General features: G+C 43.5%; 1 protein-coding gene across 3 annotated transcripts in view; it reads left to right on the forward strand.

Annotated features, from left to right (window-relative positions):
• LOC147019330 (calcium-binding protein 39-like) overlaps positions 1-27,014 on the forward strand; it is a 103,357-nt gene that overhangs the window by 31,612 nt on the left and 44,731 nt on the right. The window lies entirely within an intron of this gene.

Here is a 27,014-nt window from a genome sequence, read left to right on the forward strand (position 1 = left end):
TGGGGTGGATCAGTAAGGATGAAGTGAGGACTGCTATGAAGAAGATGAAAAGTGGAAAGGCGGTTGGCCCAGATGGTATACCAGTGGAGGCATGGCAGTGGGGTTGTTAACCAGATTGTTTAATAAAGTCTTGGAAAGTGAGAGGATGCCGGAGGAGTGGAGATTAAGTGTACTGGTTCCGATTTTCAAGAATAAGGGTGATGTGCAGAGCTGTGGAAATTACAGAGGGATAAAGTTGTTAAGCCACACCATGAAGTTGTGGGAAAGAGTAGTGGAAGCTCGGTTGAGAGGAGAGGTGACTATCTGTGAGCAGCAATATGGGTTTATGCCAGGAAAGAGCACCACTGATGCGATGTTTGCTTTGAGAATGTTGATGGAGAAGTATAGGGAAGGCCAGAAAGAGTTACATTGTGTGTTTGTGGATTTAGAGAAAGCTTACGATAGGGTGCCAAGAGAGGAGTTGTGGCATTGTATGAGGAAGTCGGGAGTGGTGGAGAAGTATGTGAGGATCGTGCAGGATATGTATGAGGACAGTGTGACAGCGGTGAGGTGTGCGGTAGGAATGACGGACCGGTTTAAGGTTAAAGTGGGATTGCACCAAGGATCGACTCTGAGCTCTTTCCTGTTTGCAATGGTGATGGACAGGTTGACGGACGAGATCAGACTGGAGTCTCCATGGACTATGATGTTCGCGGATGACATCATGATCTGTAGGGAGAGTAGGGAGCAGGCTGAATCGAGCCTTGAGAGGTGGAGGTACGCACTGGAGAGAAGGGGAATGTTAGTCAGTAGGAGTAAGACGGAGTACATGTGCGTAAATGAGAGGGAGGGTGGTGGTATGGTGCGGTTGCAAGGAGTTGAGGTGGGGAAGGTGGATTGGTTTAAATACTTGGGATCAACTGTCCAAAGTAACGGAGAGTGTGGGAGAGAAGTGAAAAAGAGAGTGCAGGCAGGATGGAGTGGGTGGAGAAGAGTTGCAGGAGTGATTTGTGACAGAAGGGTAGCTGCAAGAGTGAAGGGGAAAGTATATAAGACGGTAGTGAGACCAGCTATGTTGTATGGTTTGGAGGCGGTGGCACTGACAAAAAGACAGGAAGCGGAGCTGGAGGTGGCAGAGTTAAAGATGCTGCGATTCTCGTTGGGAGTGACGAGGATGGATAGGATAAGAAATGAGTATATTAGAGGGACAGCGCAGGTAGGACGGTTTGGAGACAGTGAGAGAGGCGAGATTGAGATGGTTTGGACATGTGCACAGGAGGGAAACGGAGTATATCGGGAGAAGGATGTTGAAGATGGAGCTGCCAGGTAGGAGGAGAAGAGGAAGGCCAAAGAAGAGGTTAATGGATGCGGTGAGGGCGGATATGCGGGTGGTTGGAGTGTCAATGGAAGATGTGGAGGATAGATCGAAATGGAGACGGTTGGTCCGCTGTGGCGACCCCTAACGGGAGCAAGCCGAAAGAGGAAGAAGATATATATATATATATATATATATATATATATATATATATATATATATATATATATATATATATATATACATATATACATATATACATATATACACACACACACATGTATATATTTTGAAGTGGAATGAAGATGGGTCTTTGCTTGTTATTCTCCTCTGAAGATCGGGCTCAAAATATAAGATTGTTATCGTATTTATTTATCACTGGTCTTCATCAAAACTCCATGAACTTTGTTTGCTGTTGGCCATGATTTTGGGGTCGTGGGAACGTGGTTTCGGCATATGTAAACTTATTTTCAAATAAGCCGGCGTACGGAAAAATTTAGCATTGGCTCTTATGGGACACAATTATTTGGTTATGCCTTATGTACATTTTTACTTGAAGGTGCTCATCGGCATATGTCTGCTGACTCTGCTAAAGGTTTGCTAACAATGTAGGTGGACAAAATAACACTTCAAATCAAGTTGTCATTGAAAGATGGATGACCAAAATCATGTGCCTCTATTTGAGAAAGTGGGTTGTGGAGGGTTTGCGGGGGGGGGGGGGGGGAGGAGACGACTTACGATTTTCACCTGTACCGTGCCACAGTGCAAGTGGTTTACTGATCCCTGCTGCAGACAGGGGATTATTAGCAATGGCACAAAATATTTTTGCCCACTCTCAGCCCTCCCACCGAGGATGCTCTCAAAGTGACTGGGTATTTCTAGAGATAAACATTCATCGTTTGTGGACGTTGTGTCATGGTAATTGTTGCATGTTTACATAACAGCTCGGACATCGACATAAGGCACGATGGTTAAAATGAACCCCGATTAAAATGAACCCCAATATTAAAGGATAATGAACCCCAAGCCTGGTGTTGGTGTAGTGGTTAGAGTAGTGGCCTGGGATCCAAAAAGGTCCTGAGTTCAAGCCCCGTTGGCTGCTTCAATTAATACACACCAGGAGGTTGACTCAGCCTGTCATCCGTCCGAGGTCGGCGAAGTGAGTACCAGTGTACTGGGCCCGATGTATGCCCCGGTTAAAATAGGTGTACCATATCCCAGTGTCGTAAGAGGCGACCAGGGTTGCGTCAGGAAGGGCATCCGGCGTAAAACCTGTGCCAAATCACAATGCGGATCATTCGGATGATCCGCTGTGGCAACCCCTAACGAGAGCAGCCGAAAGAAGAAGAAGAAGAAGAGGTTAAAATGAATCCTGCTCGTGATGATCGAAACCTTCAGAACATGTTTTGGTGAATCCATATTGATCCTGTGATCACTTAACAATAAGTAAGGCAACGAACCTTCACTTCTGATATTCTTTTTATAGGAAGTTGCTGCGTTAGAGTTCAGCAGAGACGCATCAGTAGAGGATAAATGGGACTTCTGAGGCAGCCATTCAAATGAATGGGGAAAAAGGGAAAAACTTTCTGACTCAAGGTCCAAAAGCCCAAAATAGGAGACTGATTTCCTCCTCCTCCCATACAAGCAAATGTAAAATAGACTGACTCGAGCCCCAAAAGCTCAAAATAGGAGACTCATTTCCTCCCCCTCCCATACAAGCAAATGTAAAATTGAGACTTACTGATTAAAGCACTTCTTTCCTTTTATATTTTCATTCCACCCAAAGAGCGAACCAATGAATATTTGTCCATTTTCTCCTTTTGGGAATAAATTAATTTTCCAATTACATTCATCACCATCAAGTATATTCACAAAGATTACTTTGGAACTTGGTTCTTGGTTTATGTGTCTTTGTTGAGCAGAGATGAAATGATAAACTTCTCTTAATGCTCTTGTTTGACCACCTCCTGAGCCACATATCATTTTGAGATTGTAGTAAATTGTTTTTCCATTGTTCAATTGATAACCATCAAAGTTTTCTGTCCATTCAAGGATATTAATTTTTATTTCTTTCCATCCTCCAACTTATTTGTAATTAAATTTATCCGCTTATTTGTTTTATCTGCTTTTACCCCGGTTATTTCTTCAATAAGACTTATTTGATATTTCTCACATTCTTTATGTTTCCCATTTAAATACCAAGGCTGATTACATCTCCACTCTTTGGTTTGGTTATTGCTTGATTCTATCATCTAGAAATCAGTAAAAAGACGGCGGTAGCCTGTTAAAATTCACAACCCAATATCTTAACACTTGTACTTGGAACCATAAGGGATACTATTGATTCCATTCTCTAAAATATATCTTTTATCATCAAAAGCTCCTAATGCTTTCTTATTTATCTTTTCTGTATATAATTGATGTTTATAACTTCTTATTGTATTCATTTGTCTGTACTCTTCCTTCTTTAAGGTTAAACAGTTGTAATAATGTTTAAAGTTTATTGTTTCCTTGATTATATTTTTCTTTATTCCCTTTAGTTTCTTATCACACCTTTCAATGTTATTATTATCAATACACGTAAAAGCATAAGACTTTGATCTCAAGCCTATGAATTCACTCCTGACCTTCCCACCCAATTCATCTTTAAACTTACCAATAACCTTTTTATTATTTGATGAAAACAACACATCACCTGACTTATAATTACTTGTCATGTATATCAATATTATCAATCATATCCTCATATACATCACTTGTCTTAATTTCTAATATAAAACTATCTGTATCCATATATAACAATGACACATTATCCTTATACTTTGATTTTAAATAATTATCGTAATAGTCATATATACATGACTGGCAAGTCAAGAATTGATGTTCCTATATAAATAGATTTATCCATTTCATTACTCTTTTTTTCAAATGAATAGCACAAAAGTTCTCTGAAAACATCTCCACTCGTTCAAAACTTGGTCTATTAATTAACTTTGAAGCCTGTTTCCAAGATGTAGCAAGTCTTATGTTTTGTCAATTCCTAACATTTTCCATAATCTTTCCAAATACAGAATTATTCATTAATTTATAAAATTCCTTCTTAAAATCTGTTTTTGCTTCTGTTCTCCTTTTTGTATTAAAATCAATATACTTCTTTAACCAATGACTGTTTAAATTTCAAAATCCGATGAATTTTCCTCACTCTCAACCCAGCAGATAAATATTGTCTCAAGTTCCTTTGATGCAAAACATAACTTTCTTTATCATTTAATGTAGTAAAGTAAGTAGTTTTTCTGGAGATTTACCTTTTGTATTGAATGACTGTTGGTAATCACTTATAGGCCGTGTTACGTTCAGCGAGAAACGCTTAGAAATCAAATTTCATGACAGAAATTTACTTATGGATGAAAGTCGTCTGTATAGTGTATTATTACCTGTTCTTCACAATGGTATAACTCTTCAAGTTCATAACCCGGCACGAAGGGGTGAAAAAGGGGTGAAAAGTCAGCGATTTCGTCACAATTCGCGTAGGGCGGTGGCCAAACTCATTGGGCGTGAGAACCAATCAGAGAACACCACACGGGTCACGTGACAGCTCTCCAGTTAGAGGAACTGGGGGAATTGTGGACAAAATGGTGATGGCCACAACCCGGAAGTACGTGTTTTTGCAGGGTTCGAGAGAAAAATCACTGTTCCGCAAAATAATCGTCAATCATACGCTGCAATTTTGACTACTGGTGATTTCCCACCAATGTCATTGACTGTGTAGTGGACATTATGGTAGGAGAACTGCTCGTGCAAGCGGTCATTGAAGTTTCTTTCCTGCTGCTGACTTTCCCGATCTCCTCAGCCCATCCATTTTACCGTGGCCGACAATGGAAGAATGAAGACCCCCGCACAGGGCGGTCGGACGTAAGGAAGTTGGGGAGGTCCCGTGTAAACAAACCACAACAGCCAGACAAAGTTCAGAGAGAATATATTATGTCATGATCAATGCATGCAAGTCAGGCACAGGTACACTTACAGTGTTACACAAGCAAGTCGGGCACAGACACCGACACAAGCAAGTCGGGCACAGACACCTAGATGGATGCTATTCACCATCACTTGAATCATCATCTGAACCATCACTGTGATCGTTCACCAACTCTAGTTCAACTGCCGATTCTTCAACATTTTCACAACCTGTACATGAGCACAAATCTGTGCAACGAACATTTGCACGACGACATTTACACTGGTTTGCCAAACATCTGCTTTTCTCACAGCCACAAGATTCATGGGATAACAGGCCACGTGGAGCTACATCACCTGTATACCACTTCACGGATACGCATCCATCAATTACTTGCCATACATTCTCATTGGGGTCAGGGATGTCCATAATCCTGCTCAATGCTTGCTTGTTGAGGTATGTTTGGTAATTGACGCGAAGGATATATTTCACCAATGCGTCTTGGCAAGGAGGAATCCTTTGCTCACCCAGGGCTTTGGTGCAGAAGAGTTTATAGCGTGCTTCATTCACGGACGAGCACTTCACACCATACAGACTGCAGATGAATTTCTCCAACGTTTCGAACACCTCACAGGAAACCATAACACTGTCACCAATTTGCACGAATGTCTGTAGAAACTCACTGTTTTGCAGCATGAGCTTCACACCTTTTCGTTTGCCTTTGCCAACGAAAGCACTTGTCGTGTCGCATCCAGTGAACACTTGATACCCCAACACAGACCGGGCTTTGGTGGAACCCATAGCGTTTTCGATGGTGGTCAAATTGAGAAGCCTTGCGGTTTATCCCTTGCCCGTTTCAAATATGATGGTGCTTCGAGGAAAAAAACGAGAGATTCGCCAACGTGATGAGTGCCACATCCGAATCGGGTTGCGGAATACCACCATTTTGTGACTAATGGCAGCATGGTATGCGTGCAATACAACCCTCGTGTCCGCCTCGACATGGTTACATGCCAGCTCGTCAATGAATCCGCCACGACGTACACTCGTACAACTTTCCTCCATCCTCAGTTTCATCCATCATCATCCGACTGCATTGCGACTTGCCATGAGACTTGGAAAAATCGTTGAAGTTTGTGCAGATTAAACATCTATCTTTCGGCAAAACATGAGATATCACCCCTGTTCTCTTTGGTCGGTCTCTTGTCGGCTGGCTGACAGGAATGGGCACTTCTCTGGCAGAGGCATCATCAGCACTCCTACTACCATGATGTGCAATCTTCCTCTGGATATTTGTGGTGTTGCAAAACGCATTATAGCACAACTGGCGATAGCCACGATCAGTGGGGAACTTCACATTCCCAATCTTCCAAACGTTGCCATGCCAATTCGCTTTCTGGGCAATCCACGTCCACATTACACCAGAGTTTCCCACTTTCCTTGATTTTTGACCACCTTTTGTGCCCCAGTTTTATCAGTTTCGCTGTGCATGGGGCTGCCCTCACATGTATGATGCACTTCATATTCCTTCGATGTCTTGTAAACGGCAAAAAATGTCGAAAAAAAATGAAAATATTTTAGGCCGATCACCACATGTTATCCATGGACGCGGCCATCGAGAACTGCCTCCACACGCAAGTTTCTCCGAATGGAGAGCTGTCACGTGACCGTGTGGCGTCCTCTGATTGGTTCTCACACCCAATGAGTTTGGCCACCACCCGACACAGCTCACGATGAAATCGCTGACTTTTCACCCCTTTTTCACCCCTTCGTGCCGGGTTATGGACTTGAAGAGTTATACCATTGTGAACAACTGTTAATAATTATGCACTATGCAGCCGACTTTCATCCATATGTAAATTTCTGTCACGAAATTTCACTTCCCAGTGGAACGTAACACGGCCTATTAACCATTCTTTTCTTGGACTTTCTTTATCAGGGGCATAAATAATGTAGGTCTTTATGTTTGTGATGAAGTTCTTCTGGATATTTTAAATCAACCTCAAAATAATATCCAACTTCAGCTTCATCCAATTCTTTTTGAGAGGAGACAACAATGTCTTGGAAAACTTTTTCATCATGTTTTTCTTTAACCCATTTAAGTTTTCCATAAGGTAAAGATTGAGACATAGCCCACCCATACAAATTGTTAGCATCATAATACATCAGGTAAGAGTTGTTCTCATTCTTATTATAATCAGGAAGATATTTGTTATTTGCTTTAGCATATCTCTTGGAACATACTTGAGATATTCCTCCTCTTTTAGCCTTCTCTATCATTAAAAGCATATCTGTATCACTTATTCCAATTTTGTTTTGTCATTTTTAACACATCACTCCAAGCCAAACCCAGGGCTGTGTAATAGTAAACGGGGTCTAATCCATAAGAATTTTTATTATGACAGACTTCTAAAAGTTTCAAACACATCAGCCAATAACAATACATCAGTTTTAAGATAGAAATCATGATATTCTTAATATTAAACTTCTCCCAAACCTTTTTGCTTGTGTATAATCTCTATCGGAAATGAGTTTTATTTAACTTACCATAGAAACTTTCCCTTGAAGGAAGTTGTGTTTCTTTAAACTTCTCAAATGAATCCATATAGTCATACGGATATATTCCCTTTTGTGATAAGAGATGAATCTCTTCTTGATTTGAGAAATGTGATTTATGATTCGGTAAGTTTTTAATATTTGATGCGGAGTTACATAATGGACTTGCCATAAACTTGTATGTGTCAAGAAATCTGATATGGTTTAAGGGGGATGTACGAATTGTTTTTCTGAATGAAATGTATTTTTGATCTGTGTTAGGAATGGCATAAATATCTCCAGATGTCTTTGAAAGTTAATTTATAAATAGATGTGTGTCGTAGTGAGCATTGTGAAGGAAGACAGGAATAAAGTTTGGGGGCTTGTACTTAAGATTACAACGGGAATGAGCTGGACCTCTATATTTACAAGTAAGATGACAGTGATCCCTAACCTTGACCTCTCCCTCAATTTTTTCCTCACAAATATGACAGATACTGTTCTTTCTAAATTCCTTTTTCTCTCCCTTTGTTAATAACATTGGTTTATAGGTTTTAACCATTATTTCTCTTAGTCTTATACAGTCTTTTTCCAATCGTCTTACAAACTTCCTCTGAGGCATCTTCTCCTCCATAAAGTTCTAACTTGTTGTATTCATCACCAACAGATGATTTGATATGATAACAGAAACCACAAGGAGTATGTTTTTTTGATATTTATTTGTGAATGATTTATTTGGATTTGGAGAAACAGTATCTATCTTTTCAAGGATACTTTCAAAATCAGCATATTTCACAAACGGATGGTTTATAGATTTGTTAAAATCTTTGAATGATATGTTTGAACCTGCTTTTGGTAAATTGATTACGGTTGATTTATGATTACTACAATATTTTGAATGTTGATTTAATCGTTCTTTTGTGTGAAAGGAGTTAAGACATCTCTTGCAAGGATACGTTTTACATTTTCTCTTACATAGTTGTGATTTGGTTAATCCTGATAAATTTTTGATGAAGGCATAATGTGATTTTTCCTTTGAAGAAAAGTTGAGCAGGTCAATGTGTGTTTTGTCATTTTTACAGTTGTTTGAAATGTTTAATATCTGAACTTTCTTTGTATCTGTTAATCCATTTACATTAACAGATAGATTATTCATTTTCTCAAATTTAGGAATATCTCTCAATGACATTGGAAACTTTAAATCTTTAACATTTAATGTATTCTCGTATTTCTTATAATGTTCAACCCTTTTAGGATTCCATTGTAGAAGATGTAAGTGAGCAAGAACAGACCATAGAAAACATTTATTATCTTTGTTTTGAATAGTAGCAACCGCTTTCTTAAGTTGTTTTTTTTTCTCTCTTTTGGTAAATCAATATAAGAGGATCTGATTTTAAGATGTGTATATCTAAAAAGATTATTTTTGTAATGGCAAATCCACTACCTACTAGAGTGTTATCAACATCTTGTTCTTGTCTCTGGAGTTCATCGTAAAATCACATCTTAGAAAATCTTGAAATGATGAGATAAAGTGAGGGTTTGTCCTCGTATAGGGAGTAGTTTCATCACCCTCTCTTACCATATTCAATTTTACTCCCATATAAAACTTTAAAGTTTTCATTTTACTTAATGTGTTTTTAATTATCGTTTTAATACTTTGTTTAACCATATCAACAGCTTCAATGATTGAAGATGGTCCAGGGTTTTGAAAGCGAAACAATCTTATTTTTATATGTCCTTTAAATGTCCCATCAGTGTTTTCAATGGAGAATTTAGTGGCACCTTCCCTTTCTTCATTGTTCTTGTGTTTGCGTGATTGAAGGTGTTTATTATTTTTTTTAATTTAAGAATATTATTATCACATCTATCACAATGTTTTGTTTCTTGGTCAAGTGGAGATATTTGTCTGAAAAGATTGAATGTGTGTTTTTTTTGGTTTGAAGGTGTTTTTTTTATAACATTTATATTCATGATTACAAACATCGCAGTGCGTTGTATTCACCATATTTATATAACAAAACTTTGCTTATAATAAAATTTTCTTTGTGAAAATTTCATTTAATTTGAGGTGAATCTGTGCTTCAAACCATTTTATCCTCCAACTTTTTTCACTTCATAAATACAATGTATCAAGACACAAAAGACAAGTTTAAATCAATCTCTTCATTTGTAAAAGATGCTGAGAAATATGTCAAGGATGTAAAATTGAATAAAGATAAATATAACAACTATTGGATAAAAACAATTATGGTGAATATTATGAGTTTTTCAATTTCCTTCAGTGGAAGGCTTTCAGTATATCTGGAAGGACATCAATTAAAGTAGCTCCAACAAAAGTTTCTCCTCTCCTTCTGGCAATATATTCAAAACTAGAAAAAGCAATGAAACAAGAAAAAGTATCAAAAAAGAAAAACCTTATGGATGAAGCTTTAGAAAGAAAAGATGACCATCTGGAATATGCAAGGAGAAATTTGTATTTTTTTCAACAACCCAAAAGATGTAAATCCTAATGAACTAAAGGATGTTAATATATCAGGTGAAATGACATTTCGTTCAACAGTAGTTAAGGATCATTTTGAAATTACCTTTAATATCAACAAGCTCGAATGAGCTAAGATCCTCGTCCTCTTAATGATGACGTCATAAAAACGAATATGACGTGATTGTGATGTATCAGGTTTGCGATAAATTATCTGTGCTAATGCCCGGCTTGATTGCCGCAAACAAAATTCAAACGGCTTGCCTAGTTCCAGAGATAATGGTTTCAGCGATTTCCATTAGCGGCGATATTATGACGTCAACTATTTTTCTAGGAAGAATTTCCAAAATCGGAGATGGTTACTTCCTGCGCGTGGGCCTTCTGCATATACATGGCAAGTTTCACGAAGATCCGATGAAAACTCTGGGTTGTGAAACAAAAAATGTCAAAAAACAGGAATGACGTCATAAAATTGATATGATGTCATAGTGATGTATCATATGTGCGGTAATTCATCTCTGCTAATGCCCTGAATGTGATGACTCTTTCACCCTGCCGAGTGATGACAGTCGAATGAGGGTTCTCGAGTGATTCGATTTATTTCAGAAGATGGCACTACGCATGCGGAATGTGGTGCAACGACCCTTCAGTCAGGTGCCTCCAAACCACATTGAGATTCTTACTTCAAAACAGTTGCATATATAATCACACAAAAGCAGAACTGGGTGTGGACTAAGTGTGTGCTAAGGGATAAAGAAATAAAGAAATAAATGTGGCAGTGGGCTTCTTTCCCCCCTCCCAAGGGGCCCTAGGGGAAGTTGAATCGGTCAATCCTCAGATTCGCAACCCAACAGTTCATCTTGCAAACGAATAACTTTCTAAACCTCCTGCACTGACACATGTTGATAGCAAAGGCGAAACCCTTGTGATATGACTCAGAACAGGAATGTGTGGGATGTCAGCATGCAATGAAGAAACAGTGAACAGTGACTCAAGGGCATGCTGTTGTTCAGCTGCAGATAAAACAGGAAGAGTGATAAAGGCTTTCCAAAGAAATAGTTGAGGCAACATGAAACATTTAAAGCAACATTTTTAAGGCAAGGTTCGAATCCTGACAGCTGATTAATATACAACTATTGACTATTGATTCGATATTCAACGATGCAGGGGTTTCCTTAGAAGCCGGTTACCGGCGACCCGCAGCCGTCTACTCGGAGAAAAAATGTCAAAGATCGCCGCTTACTTCAGCACCGATTATTTTTCTTTTTTTTCGAATTTTTTTTTTTTGTCACCACAAAATCTCGACATCCCCTGTTTTGAAATCAGGTCAGGTCAGGTATGGGAGCATGTGCCAGAACAGTGCGTCGCTGCGTTCACTTTCCGCCGGTACTCCAGGGGCCTCCGTCTGGCCATCCCCCAGGCAGATGCCAGGCCCATCCCCATCTCCTTGAGATGATTGTCAACCTGCTGCAACCATGAGGCACGTGGTCAGCCCACTGGCCTCCTCCACTCATGAGACTCCCTCGCTGAGAGAATCTGGTGAGCAGGATCAGCGTCAGGAAAACGAGCCACATGTCCATACAGCCGCAACTGACGCTCACGGACTATGCAAGTAACAAATCTCATCCGAGTCTCTCTCAGCAACCGCTCGTTGGACACAAAATCCGAACAGCGATAGCCAAGGATTCTCCGAAGACACCTGGTACCAAAGGAATTAAGTCTCCGTCTCAGATCCTTGGTCAGAGTCCAAGTCTCACACCCATAGAGCAAGACTGGAAGTACCAAGGACCTGAAGACTCGGACTTTCGTCCTCCCGCACAGGTACCGGCAGCGCCACACCCCAGGATCCAGTGAATCCATGACTCCCCAGGCCCGACCCAGACGTCTATTGACCTCTGACTCGCAGCCAGCAGAGACATGAATATCACTGCCAAGGTAAGTGAATCTCTCCATGACCTCAACATCCTCACCACAAACAGACACAGACAGGACAGCAGCATCCAAGATGTCACCGAAAGCCTGGATCTTGGTTTTGACCCAAGAAACCCGTAATCCCAGCGGCTCCGACTCCTCATTCAGCACCTCGAGGGCCCCCAAAAGGATGTCTAAAGTCTCCGCAAAGATGACTGCATCGTCTGCAAAATCAAGGTCCGAGATCTTGACATTCCCAAACGATGCACCGCAACTTGATTTCTCTGACATCCTCCCTAAAATCCAGTCCATACGAGTGCTGAAAAGTGTGGGGGCAAGTACACATCCCTGACGAACTCCAGTAACAACTGGAAATAAGTCAGAGGTGGTACCACCACACTTCACAGTGCTCTCAGTACCAGAGTAGAGTTCAGACATCAGATCGATCAGTTTTGGTGGCACCCCACGAAGACCAAGAATCCTCCAGAGGACATCCCGATTCACTGAATCGAACGCTTTACAGAGATCAACATAGGCTGCAAGCAGCCCGTGCCGAAACTCTCGTCTGCGTTCGGTGAGGACACTAAGGGCAAGGATACGGTCAATCGTTGACCTCTTTGGTGTAAAGCCTGACTGCTCTGGACGCTGGTGCTCAAGCAGATGGTGGCGAACCCTATCAAGAATTATCCGAGCAAAGACCTTGCCTGACACTGAGAGCAGCGTCACCCCTCGGTAATTGTTGCAGTCTTGGCGATCACCCTTCCCTTTCCAAAGAGGGACAACAAGGCCCCTCTTCCAGTCAGTTGGGATGATGCCTGTGTTCCAGGTAGAGCACAAAACTGCATGCAACGACACGAGTGCAGCATTTCCACCAGCCTTGAGAAGTTCGGCATGGATGCCACAGATCCCTGGAGCTTTGCCCCGTTTCAACTGGTTCACCGCAGCCCGTGTTTCCACAAGCGAAGGTGGACCACAGTTGATTCGAGGGTCAGCAACAGGGATTGTAACACCCTTGACGTCCAACTCGACAGCTGGGGGATCAGCCTGGTACAACCGCTCAAAGTAACCGGCCCAGCGGGCCTTCACTTCAGACTCCTCTGTCAAGAGCCTACCACTCTCTGCTCGAACTGCAGTGCTCCGAGGGATGGGCTTCTCATCCGAGAAGACGAAATGTTTTGAAATCCGAGACGAAAACACATTAGCATTTCGATAAAAGCAGGCTTACTTTTACTGTTGGTACTCTCGCCAGGTCTAGCACAACACTGACCTAAAAATAATACAAGCAGCTAAAACACGCCTCCTGCAATAGAGTTCTCTGCTTTAGCCTCGTTTGGACTGTTGGCCTGATACCCTGATACCATACAGCAATGACCTCAAGAAAATAAACTTTGTAGGCCTCGCAGTTTCGGTGCCGAAACGATGGTATCGAAACGAAAATCCCTGTTTGACTTTGGATTTTCGTAGAAGTCCAAAGACATGGGAGGTAAGCTTCTGGCCATCAGTAATTGGTTTAAACTTGCACTCTTGCGAGTGCGACGTTGTTGTTGTTTCACGAAACACGTGTTTCATCTCGTCCATTTTGAGCTTTTGACAAGTGATGCGGCTCCAAAATACACGGTCACCCGTTGTGCCTTTTTAATTTATAAAGTAATTAGCCTATAAGCTTAAAGCAGCTTTTGTACATGTTATTATTCGTGATTATTTGCACTGAAAATTGCCGTTTATTCACTGAAGTGAAGACCAAGTATGAGCAGCTGTGAACTGGCCAACTGAATACTGGTACCACAGGTACATGCGTGTACCATAGACTTGAACTAACTATACAGTATAGCTGAATTTCAGTCAACCAGTCAGTCAGTCAGTCAGTCAGTATGTTAATGCAACTACATCCAGAATAGGCCAAACCACCTGTTTTTGTGGTTTTCCACCCCAACAGCATGATAATATGAGAACTATTTAATGTCAGAAATCATGCTAGAATGCATCTCCAACCATCTAGGATCCTCCGGCTTCTCGGGCCCTGGACCCCGGACATACAGCTGCGCTCGCTTCGCTCGCGGTGATTGTAACCTGCTACTTTTCAATGGTAGCCTCCCTCCGACTCCAAAAAATAAGGAAACCCCTGCGATGGCTCAAATGTGACCACCTAGCATATCATCATTCCTCACAGTCCCTCCTTGGTCATATTTGACCATACCCAGCCATACCTGATACCCACCAACCAGGTGGACCCCTATTTGGTTCCTGTAGCAGCTACCCCTAGGCCCCCGCGCCTGCCAAACGGAATTTGCAAATGCTGTGGATAGCCATCAACATTCCCCAAATGAGAAGTCCCCAACTGCCGGTGGTTCAGGTGAGCTTCTGTTGCCTTTTGTCTTGCCCACTGCCACATGTCTCCTATTAAGTTGTCTTGTACAAATTTTATGTTAAGTCCACACAATATTAAAGGCAATACAAGTCTACACAATATTAAAGGCAACATTATTATTTAGGCAATTCTTCATAAGCAAGTAGCAGTGGGAACACTCAAGGCACGGGTGAAAGCACGTCCAACGCGGGAGTCGCGTCTTGCGCTGGAAGATAAAAGCAACACACACTCTTTCCTGTGTTATTCATCTGTTTTAACAAAGAGGAACGGTTGGAGACCTAGGCCCTGGATTCCCATTTTGAGGCCCTGGGCGTCTTCCTCCCCATTATTGGCCAGACCGTCTTCCTTCGAGAGTTCGCTGTTGATTATAATAATGGCCTGGGGAAGGGGTGAAGCGGCGCAGCATTTCTTTAGACAAATGGTAATGAGACGTTTGATCAGAAATACTCCAAAAATGATTCCCACGACGATTCGGAGTGCTGCCCCTACCAGGCGCAGTAACCAGTCTCCCCAGTCATGAAATATAGATCTCCACCCTGCGTAACCCTCCTTGCGTTCCACTCGATCGCTTCAAGCCTTATAGGTGAGAGCTTCACCTATAAGGTGAGAGCTTCAAGCCTTATAGGTGAAAACACCTCAAAGTGAAATGTGTTTTTCTCCGGGAGGTTACTGTATTTTCACAAGATTTCACAACTATACTCCAAAAGGGTTCCTTTAGGGGCCCATGGAACTCGGGTAATTAGAGATGCGTGTTGACCCCATATGAATCTTATTTGTGCAAAGTGCCCCGCTGGGTTTTGTCTTGCGTTTTGTTCTGCCAAGACACTTCTGTCTTTTCTGCATTTTCTGCCGCCCCCCTCCCCCCCAACAGGTTATGTCATAGCATAAGACCATCTAATCGACTTTATTTCCTCGTTTCGTTCTCCCAAATCGTAAGTTCCCTCGGCTTGGACGCAGGACAGTTCTATGAGCTGCTGTGGCTGGATGGTTGTTAGCCCTCTGGAAATGAGTGGTGCAGTCTCGTCAGGTTCCTTTGAAAACATCTTTACCTTATCTAGTTCTTGGTTGGATGTTTTCCCCAACCTTGCGTATTCACCCACTTCCATTCTTTCTCCAGCCGTTTCCCTCCTATGTCGCTGTGGGGTTGGTACTGGTTCACTTCGGTGTCCCCCTTTGCCACGGAGGTGTATACGGTTTCTTCGGCTTGGGTGTGTTAGTGTGTTGCCTAGTGATAGGTCCCCCCCACAAATGAGTAGTGTCAGTACCAGGAGTTGCATGTTGTGTCGCCAAAGGTTCTGTCACTGTCTCCGGTACTACAAGAATTCTATTGTCTATACCTCCTTGTTCCACGTTCGGCAGGGTGTCTGTCTCTGGTTCCGGTCCCACGTCTGGCGGGGCGTCCGGCTCCCCTGGTGGTGGGCCTCCCGGTACTATCTCACCCTGTCTTGCCGGGCCGGCTCCCCCCTGGTTCGGTGGCGGTGGAGGGTGTCCCTGAAGAGGTATCACGTCTTCCACCTCGTCGTCTTCTTCGCTGTCCCGGTAAAATACTGAATCGGGCACTGCCGGAACCTCTGCTGGGCTCATCTCCTCTGGTTCCCTAGTTCCGTCTGCCTCCTCGGGCACCCGCTTACAGTGTGAGTGGTGTATCCATGCACTCTTACCTCCCACTTTAACGGTGGAGGGCGTGGTCAATAGTACAGTGTAAGGTCCAGTCCACTTGGGTTGCAGGGCGTTCTTCTGCAGGAATTCTTTCACCCAAACCTGTTCAGTGGGTTGAAAATCATGCAACGAGTCTCCAGCAGGTATCGGCAACGCTTCTTGTACCTGCGAGTGAAAGGTCCTGATGGTAGCAGTGAGCGCTTTGCAATAATTCATCATTCCGTCGGTCATATATGACAAATCCCAATCTCCCATATCTGGGGGAGTCGAGGCCGGTAACTGCATAGGGCGTCCTGCTATTATTTCGTGGGGTGAGAGCCCCCTTGTTGCATTGCGTGTTGTAATACCCAAGCCCTCGGCTCTTTTCATCATTGCTTTTGCCATGAAGGACCCTCCTTGGTCCGATGACAATCGTGTTGGAATCCCAAACCGCGGAATTACTTCCTGCAAGAGCCGTCTGGCCTTCGGTTCTTCCACCAGCACTCGTTCACACACATGTGCTTCCTCCGTCGTCAAGGGGACCTGAGGAATGCATCGTCAAGCAACGTCGTCATTGCACGAACATTACAGAGTATACCCACACAAACCCGGACGGTACAGCCAACCACAAACCCCAGCTACGTGCCACAGCCAACCGCACCAATGCCACAAACCTGTACAGCATGCCACTGCACTGAACACTGCAGTCAACTGCAACATAATGACAAGTATTTGTGTGACTAGAGCTTGCAGGACTGGAAGTTGCTCTGGGTGCGTGGTGAGTGGATGTAAAGGCCGAAGACCTTACTGTACACTACTGTAGATTTTGATCAGGCAAACATACCTTCCATCCATCTCCTTGTCTGGTGGCCTGTAAAGTGTTCCGGTTTTCATTGCCCCCATCTTGTGGTTCTGGGGTGCATCTCAATCGGGTCACCATTCTTCCTAACTCCCCTGCACTATCTCCTTTACTAACTGCCATTGAGACGTGCGGTGTTAGTCCTTCTCTGTGCTTCATCAGCTCGCGTTCTTCGGCGATTAGTTCCACCTCTACCGCTGCTCCCTCCTTGCCGATCCATAGGTTGGATGTCATCATAATAGACAGTACAGTGCAAAGGCAATTCCACTCCTTTCAAATCGATGTCGTTGCTAAAGCAAGCATTCCTCTTACCTTTAACTCCGCTGATGCTTCCCAAATCCAATGAATTTATCCTGACAGATAGAGGCTCACATAAAGACAACAGACATGCTTTTCTGTCCGCTTCCATACAAAAAGCTCGACCCCAACAGGCAGAGAATCGGAACGCTCCCTCGTCAAGGCCCGCGATGGCTGCGTGTTCAAACAGCACGAGCTTCGCCCGTAATTTTTCCCAAAAACACCTCTATCCTGATGAGTGCGTAGCCTACCAAACCTCCTTGTTCTTGGATGTCTGACATGTAAACAAGGACAAATGTATCCAAGAGCCACATCCTAAAGGTTTTGTCTTCACCAGAAGAAGAAGAACAACAACAACGCGGAGCTCTCTTAGAGCCAGCGTTCGCTACGCGAGACGCGGATAAAAGGATAAACCCACTTTAAATAAAATCCGTTCCTTGTTCAAAACATGCAAAGCATTTAAATCCCCCTTTCCATCCATCATAAATCCCTCAATCCTTCACCCCTCAGTCCCGCGTCTCTCCCCATCCAAAACTGTTGTACAAATCTATCCCTCCTGTTGACCATTTTTAACTCACAGTGTATGACAAGCACGATGTTCTCACCTGCAGGCATCTACCTGCAGCGAATTCATCCCACCTTCATCCAATAGATTTTTCTACTCTGGTGCCAACCAGCACACGAAGTACCCACCAAACACAGGCCGGCGAGCCATCGCTGGCATGCCACCCTCCTCGTATCAACACTAAAACAGCTCTGCAAGAGCCACAATCACTACGCTGGGCCAGGGCGGAAGTGACGTTTTTTTTTTTTCCCCTCTTCCAGTCACGAAGCCCAATCAACAACAACAACAACAACAACAACAACAACAACAACAACAACCGGAACCAACATATATTACAGCCTTGCTTCAAAGTATTGTCGTTTCTATGTACCGATAACACGTGCACTCGCTCCGAAACACAAAAATCGAGCGATCCTTTGAAACATCAACGTTAATGTCCTTATTAATTAATTTTACAACAAAGCTATCTCTTTAAAATCTAGTTTGTCCACCATTTTCAAGATCAGCTGCCTCGAGAAATTCTCGTACATTGCTTCCACAAGCAGGCACATTCAGAGCAGGGTGTTAATTGCGCTTTCAAGCTTGACAAAGCGCGCTGGGCCCATGCATGATTACGTCATCACGCACTCACATGAGCATTGCGTCTCATCAGCACGTCGGTTTTAATGATTGAAATCACGTAACAAATATTTTACAAAATGTTATAACGTTTGTTTTTTATCGGAATTTTTTACAGAACCCTGTAAAGGGCGTCCCCAAACCTTGTAAAATGTTTCCCTTTATTTCGTAGACCTTCACGATAAGTAGTCCCTCGACGGGCCAATTCTCAGGTTTTTGGTGATGCCTTTCACTCTGCCGGTCACTATTCCCCGGCATCACGTGACTCGCAGAAACCCCATAAAATATCAGTTTTTCTTCAGATTTCTGACAATCAAGTATTAAACATACTTAATGACTACCAAAAATGAAAACATAATTTAAAATTAATTTTAAAACGAACCCGTAATGTCAATTGAAGCGAAGATCTCAAATTCCCACTTTAATATTATTTTATCAGTCATAAAATTCACCATGATATTCAGCCATTCACGAACAATCTTTACATTCCCTATCGTGTTCACACACGTACGCACACACACACACACACACACACACACACACACACACGCACATACGCCTCGGTAAAAACACTCTCAATGACATTCGCCCATCACTATGAATTAGCAGCACGTGCAGAATCGGTCATCATCGTCCTTCCTCCGGATTTGGTGTGCGCAATTCACCTCCAAAGTCTTCACGTTTACGATGACGACCAATCACCAACGATGACGTCTATCACTACTTTCTCAAACATCAACTCATCCTGGGAATTCTTTCAAAGAAACTTGCTCTCCCTCATGCACAGATTTATCCCCTCTCGTGTTCAGTTGTCTTACCCTTCCTCCCGCCCTTGGTTTACTGAAGCTTGTGGTGAGGCAGTTGTCCTGAAACAACTTGCCTTTGCCTCATGGAAAGCAAACCCAACTGAGGGCAATCTCAGTTCTTTCCACAAAGCTCGGAACAAGTGTGTATCTACCCTCAGGAGAGCCAGAAAACAACATCTTTCTCATCTCAAGTCTGAACTCTCAAACCTCTCTCCCTCCTCAAAATCCTGGTGACGTTTAATCAAATCTGTTTCTGGTGTATGTTCCCCCTCCATCCCCTCCCTTACCTCAAATGGCCGCACTGCTGATTCCACACGTGATAAAGCTGACTGTCTAAACTCGGTGTTTGCAGCTAAATCTTGTGTCCCAAACCCATCACTATCTCTACCCACTTTACCCAGTCGCACCCAACTGTCCCTGGACTCTGTATCCTTTTCTCCTGACAAGGTGGAGAGCTTGCTTTCAAACCTCGAGTCAGATTCTGCAACCGGTCCAGACGGCATCAGCCCACGTGTCCTCAAAGCCTGCTCTTCTGCTCTTGCTCACCCTCTCTCTGTTCTATTCACCCTCTCATTTTCCCAAGGTCATCTGCCATCTGCTTGGAAATCTGCTAACATCACTGCCCTGCATAAAAAAGGTGCAAAAACAGATCCCTGTAACTACAGACCAATCAGCCTTCTCCCAATCATCAGCAAGGTTATGGAATCCATCATTGCTTCAGACATGAAATCCTTCCTCTTCTCCAATGGCTTGATTTCCAATCATCAATTTGGTTTCAGACCAGGTCACTCTACCCTGGATATGCTGCTACTGCTCTCCCATCAATGGATGGAGGTCCTCAATGCCAGACAGGAAATCCGAGCCGTATCCCTGGACATATCACGTGCTTTTGACACAGTCTGGCACCCTGCCCTACTCACCAAACTCTCTTCCCATGGTATTCAAGGCCATCTCCACTCATGGCTCGCAGACTTCCTCTCCTGTCGCAGTCAACGTGTGGCCCTAAACGGAGTTCTTTCATCCCCTCTTCCTGTGCAGGCTGGAGTTCCTCAAGGTAGCGTTCTGGGCCCTGTTCTTTTTCTGGTTTTCATCAATGATCTCTCGGACTCTCTGGAAAATCCTCTATTTCTCTTTGCCGACGACTCCACCCTCTGCCGTACCATCTGTCATCCCTCAGACCGGCAAGCAGCAGCTTCTTCGCTCACTGCAGATCTGGATAAAATCACAAACTGGTCCAACACGTGGAACATGTCTTTCAATCCACACAAATCTCACACTCTCACTATGTCTCTTCGAAAGGACCGTTTACAAAACCCCCCATCCACTTTCTCAACAATCCTCTGGAAGAAGTCTTTTCTTTCAAGCTTCTGGGTCTCACTATCTGCCATGACCTTTCCTGGGAAAGTCACATTTCCAACCTTGCCTCAAAAGCCAGTCGCCGACTGGGAATCCTCCGTCGTGCAAAGTCCTTCCTCGGCCCTCTTGAGCTCCTGACTACTTACAAAGCTTTTGTCCGTAGCCTGATGGAGTACTGCTCTCCCCTCTGGGCTGGTGCTCCTGCCTCCCACCTTTCTCGACTTCACGCTGTCGAAACCAGGGCTTTTAAGATCATTGGCATCTCCCGCAATGAAGCTGAGTCTTTGGGCCTCTCACTCAATCACCGCAGGTTGGTCGGTGGTCTTTCTGTCTTCTACCGACTCCTCTCCAGCCTTGCCCCCCCTGCTCTCTCTGCGATTTGTCCCAACCACATTTCCACAGGGCGCTCAAGGTCCGCCAACAACCCCCTTCTGGTGAAACTACCAAAATCACGAATCACTGCTCATCTTCACTCTTTCATTCCTCTTTTTTCCCGCCTTTGGAATAAACTTCCTCACTCTATTCTTTCCCATTCTTCCCTCCAGGCTTTCAAAACAGCTGTTCACCACCACCTCTTATCTTCCCCCATCCAAATCCTCGATCTTTTCTACCCCCGATAATCCACCCAAGCCCACTTCCTTCAATTCTCCTGCTTTCCTTCCTGAAAGTCCCTGTAATGTCCATCTTCTCCTCGCCATGTTCCCCGTCCCATCCCCATCCCTCTCCCTTCCACAGTTCACCTGTGTCTGTTCCCCAATGTTTTGTCCCTTCCACTCCCACCCCTCTTGTCTCATGCCTCCTTGCTGTGAGTTGTGTGTTAGCTCTCATACGAGCCTCGACCAAGGTATACAAAAAAAAAAAAAAAAAAAAAAAATCATTATCTCTATACAAACATACAAGTTGTTCCACACATACATGCTCCAGGTTGGAACACTTAACTTACGTCTAACACAAAACTCAACCTCTCCCACCACATTGTATTCACAAATACATCCAAACAGGTAACTCTACAAACAGCTCTTCTCCTGGCTCGTTAACCTTGTGTTTTTCCGTTGGTTCAAGATTCCCTCTGAATCTAATCGCTTACGTCCTGTCTCAGTTTGTGACTCCGTTAGCCACGCTGCAAATGCTCTCCAGTGTTTTCCGCTTTCACCGATAACTTTAAGTGTTGTTCCTTTGGGTAACTCTGTTTCTTGCAGAGTTATTCCCCATCTTATGTTCTTAACTTGTCACTAGCCTTAAGCTTTGAAACATTTTCCCTTCTAGTACACGGAACCAGGGGTCCCATTCTGATCGACAGCCTTTAAGCCTTCTTCCAGGACTTTAACCTATCTGTCTTTCACACACCAACTCAGAAAACGGGACTCAAACCTATTTTCTCCTTATTTCACGTGGATATTTATTATCCTCTTTGTTACCTTATTAAATGTGGCCCCACACAATACCACAGAATACAGGACTCGTACCTGCTTCTCCATATTTCACTTGGATATCCTTACCCTCCACCTTTCCCGGTCCCAACATACAGCCTGACAGCACTCTCGTTGTGCCCTTCAAACAAACCGCATTCGAATCACCTCATATGTTTTACTGTTGCAGTTCTTGATCCGAGCAGATCCTGGAGCTGCGTCTGGCGGGGCACTGCCCACCAAGTGTACAGTTTTCACCTAACTAGGGCTCCCTGCCTTAGGTGCCCTATACGTGCAATTTCCACGTACCTTTAGCTGGTCCCTCGTGATCGCTGTACACCAAGTGGAGTCCCGCCGGCCCACACTGCCAGAATCAGTCGGATCCCATCCTCATCGCCAAATGTGATGACTTTCACCCGGCCGAGTGATGACAGAGTCGAATGAGGGTTCTCGAATGATACGATTTATTTCAGAAGATGGCACTACGCATGCGGAATGTGGCGCAACGACCCTTCAGTGAGATGCCTCCGAACCACATTGAGATTCTTACTTCAAAACAGTTGTATATATAATCACACAAAAGCAGAACTGGGTGTGGACTAAAAGTGTGTGCTGAGGGATAAAGAAATAAAGAAATAAATGTGGCAGTGGGCTTCTTTCCCCCCTCCCTAGGGGCCCTAGGGGAAGTTGAATTGGTCAATCCTCAGATTCGCAACCCAACAGTTCATCTTGCAAACGAATAACTTTCTAAACCTCCTACACCGACACATGTTGATAGCAAAGGCGAAATCCTTGTGATATGACTCAGAGCAGGAATGTGTGGGATGTCAGCATGCAATGAAGAAACAGTGAACAGTGACTCAAGGGCATGCTGTTGTTCAGCTGCAGATAAAACAGGAAGAGTGATAAAGGCTTTCCAAAGAAATAGTTAAGGCAACATGAAACATTTAAAGCAACATTTTTAAGGCAAGGTTTGAATCCTGACAGCTGATTAATATACAACTATTGACTATTGATTGGATATTCAACTAAGGCTCAAATGTGACCACCTAGCATATCATCATTCCTCACAATAGTGATGTATCATATGTGCGGTAATTCATCTCTGCTAATGCCCTGTTTGATTCCCGCAAACAGAATTCAAAAAGCTTGCCTAGTTTCGGAGATAATTTTTTAGGCGATTCCATTAGCGGAGATATTTTGACGTCATAACTTTTTTTTCTCGGAGGAATTTTCAAAATCAGAGATGGTTACTGTCTGCGCAGGGTATTTTTACATACTATATATATGCCAAGTTTCAGGAAGTTTCGATGAAAACTGTAGGCTGTGAAACAAACTAGTTTCGGAGATAATGGTTTCAGCGATTTCCATTAGCGGCGATATTATGACGTTAACTTTTTTTCTAGGAAGAATTTCCAAAATCAGAGATGGTTACTGCCTGCGCTTGGGCTTTCTGTATATACATGGCAAGTTTCACGAACATCTGATGAAAACTCTTGGTTGTGAAACAAAAAATGTCAAAAAATAGGAGTGACATCATAAAAATTGATATGACGTCATAGTGATGTATTATATGTGCGGTAATTCATCTCTGTGAATGCCCTGTTCGATTCCCTCAAACAGAATTCAAAAAGCTTGCCTAGTTTGAGATAATTTTTTAGGCGGTTTCCATTAGCGGACATATTTTGACGTCATAACTTTTTTCTCTTGGAGGAATTTTCAAAATCGGAGATGGTTACTGTCTGTGCAGGGTATTTTTACATATATATGCCAAGTTTCAGGAAGTTTTCGATGAAAACTGTAGGCTGTGAAACAAAAAAGTGCACAAGAACAACAACGCGAGTAAGATTTAGAGATCCTCCACGAGGATCTGAAAATGTAGGAGTTGAATCTGTTAATGAAAAAAGTATATAGATATAGATGGTAATGTTTTTTTTCTACTAATTAAATATGAGTCATTATTCAACTGAAGATTTTGAAGATTATGAGAGTGATGATAGTCTCTCTGTTGGAACAGAAGACAGTTGTGATACCGAGAGTTTGTGTTCAAACGATAGTTATGAAAGTAGTTTTATAGATGATTGTGAAAGCACCAATGAAAGTACCAAAGATGAATTTTAGTTTAAGTAAAGTTTTACTTTATAAATATTAAAAGTATACTAGATCTTGAGCCCCTTGAATTCCCTGATTCTCCATATGACAAACTTGAGAATTGTCCTGCATGTGATAGAGTGGGATTAAACAGAGTCAATAGCATATAAACAATGTATATTCTGTGATTATATTCTAATTAATGATAATAAAAAATATAAAAAGGACTATAATTATTTTAGATTTACACCAAAAGTGAATTACTTTACAAGATATTAGAGAAATGAATGTAAAGTATGAGGGTGATAACACACCTTTCATTGCAATGGAAGAAACTGAACGTATTAGAGAAATGTTCAAAGGATTGTTATATATTATTCACGATTGTCATTTTCAGGGAAATATCAACACAAAATATTGTAGAAATAAAATGATAGATTATCTTGAAATTAAACCTGAACTTAGGATAAAATAAAGTTCCTAAAAAAGCCAATAATAAATTAAATAACCTGTTTTCCAAATATATAAATTAATGATTTTTTACCCATTTATGAAAATAAGATAAAATTTAACAACCATAAAAATCTTCCAAATTCATTAACATGTCTCATAGTTGGTTCAAGCGGGTGTGGAAAAACCTGCTTACTTTTAAAGATGCTCCTTACTCCCAACTTTTTGGATTATGATAATTTAATAATTTTCACAAAGTCGAGTTTTCAACCTGAGTATCAACTACTCTCACAAGGTTTTAATGCTGGTCTTCAAAAATAAGATATAATCGGTTTATTTCAACTTCAAAACAAACTAAATGATTCCAACATTGAAGATATTGTTACGGCTGTGGAAATTCGCAATACACCATAAAGGGTACTCAGGTGAGAGATATTGATAAGTTCATGTGTAGTTAGCCCACACCTGTTGTTTAGAGGGAATATGTGTGATTCATCCGGGCTGCGACGCTTTGAGTTAGCCATTTTTCTTTCTCTATCGTTATTTTGGACCATTAAGCCACCAACAACTCAAACACCACCACCTTCGCCTCTTTACCTCCAAAACTCCATCCCGCAAACATCGCTTCACTGCCATTCCCAAACGACGCCCGCCAACCACCAAACCACCACAGCAAACCCCCCACCACCTTCGCCTTTCTCCTTCCACAACCATCGACCCCACCACCAGTCAACACCGCACGTCGTACTGTCCGAAGCCGTTCGGTGATTGCTGCCGAACGCGACAAGCCGCGAGTGCAATGGATGCCTTTACGGGAGAGAAATTTGGATCGGGGGAGGTTCACGCCCCTTTTCCTCCGTCCAATGGGCGAGCGTCGGGCGGTGTGGCCCCGCCTCCAAGCGCGATGGATGTGAATTCCTCTCAGGAAGGAATTCGGATCAAAAGAGACTCACGCCCCTTTTTTCCATACCAATGGCTGAACAGAGGGTGGCATGGCCCCGCCTCCAATCGCGTTTTGATCCTAAAATCTGCATCCAGGCTCCTCCCCCGGCCTATAAAAGACTCGAGTCTGTGTGGAACTTGTTGTAGTGTGGGGGTCGCTTTTCCCGTGGTTGGTGTCGTCTCGTCGCTGGGCTCGTCTCGTCGTTGGTGTCGTCTCGTCGCTGGACTCGAGCCACCTTCGCTTTCACAAGCGACCTAGCCAGCCAGCCATTCCCCTCGCTCAACCCTGAGCATCAACAATTCCCCCCCCCCATCCGTGCTGAGATGGTGCCGGTGGCCCCGTTCATTCTCCACCCTAACCGTGGTGCCGACCAAACCGTGCTTGCGCGGAGCACGCCGGAAAGGGCTCACCGACCACGCCAGGGGCACGGAATCGGGGCGCAGCTGCGCTGATATTGCGGCTTGCCCGCCATCGCGTCACGAGGACGTGGGTAAGACCTTTTCGGTCTTGTGGACCTGGCCGCTCCTCCAGGTTCCACGCACATTTGGTCCATGGACCCCGTCTACCTCCCTGCCTATGGGGAGGTCTTTCCTGTTTATTTTGAATGAATGATGTGGCGCCGAGTCCCGACAAGTATAATTGTTTAAGTGTTGTAAATAATTATAGTCGTAGTAGTGCTTTTGCTTTTGTTGCATTTTGCTTTTGCTGCACATTGCATTACTGCCTTACGTGCGTGTGTTGTGTGTGTGAAATAAAAGTGCTTGCTTGTCAAACTGTTTCCCGTTTCGTTGCGTCCTTTCCTCTGTTTGAAAGTTCCATCTTGCATCATGTAAGGGATTGATAGTGGGTTTAAAACACCCGGTAAATAATCTAAACCGTCGAGGTCGACGATAACTCTGCTCGGTTATCCCTGCAGCACGGAACAAGCCGCTTAAGCGGTTCGTGTCCGAAGTCGACCTGCGGCGAGGTACGATCGCCCGGTCGACTACTCGTGCAGGTACTTAGGTAGGTCGAATTTGGCGAGCAACCCTATCCTGCGCGGGTAGGCAATTGGCACGATCGTGGTGAGGTTAAACCCCCACCCGTGACTGGCTCCTGGCGGTAGTTCCAGAAGGGTCACGACTGAATTGTCCGTTCCGGTTGGCGACACGTCGCGATTTGAGTTACGTGGCCGATCGCACGCCGGACGGGCCAAAATTCGTAACACTGGTGTCAGAAGTGGGATTCAAATCCATCCCGCCTCCAACAGAAATTCGTAACACTGGTGTCCGGGAGTGGGATTCAAATCCACCTCGGTCTCCAACTAAATTTATGGGGATCGGATCAGGGGTGTGCGAAGCAACCCCCCCCCCCCCGTTCCCCCGACCCCCACCAAATTACGAGCAGGCAAAATTTTAATCTTTTACGAGAAATAAGATGGAGTTTTAAGGCGAGCGGGTG

This window comes from Eptatretus burgeri, chromosome 10, assembly GCF_056783735.1.
Source record: "Eptatretus burgeri isolate ZD-2024b chromosome 10, Ebu_testis_v1, whole genome shotgun sequence".
NCBI lineage: Eukaryota > Metazoa > Chordata > Myxini > Myxiniformes > Myxinidae > Eptatretus > Eptatretus burgeri.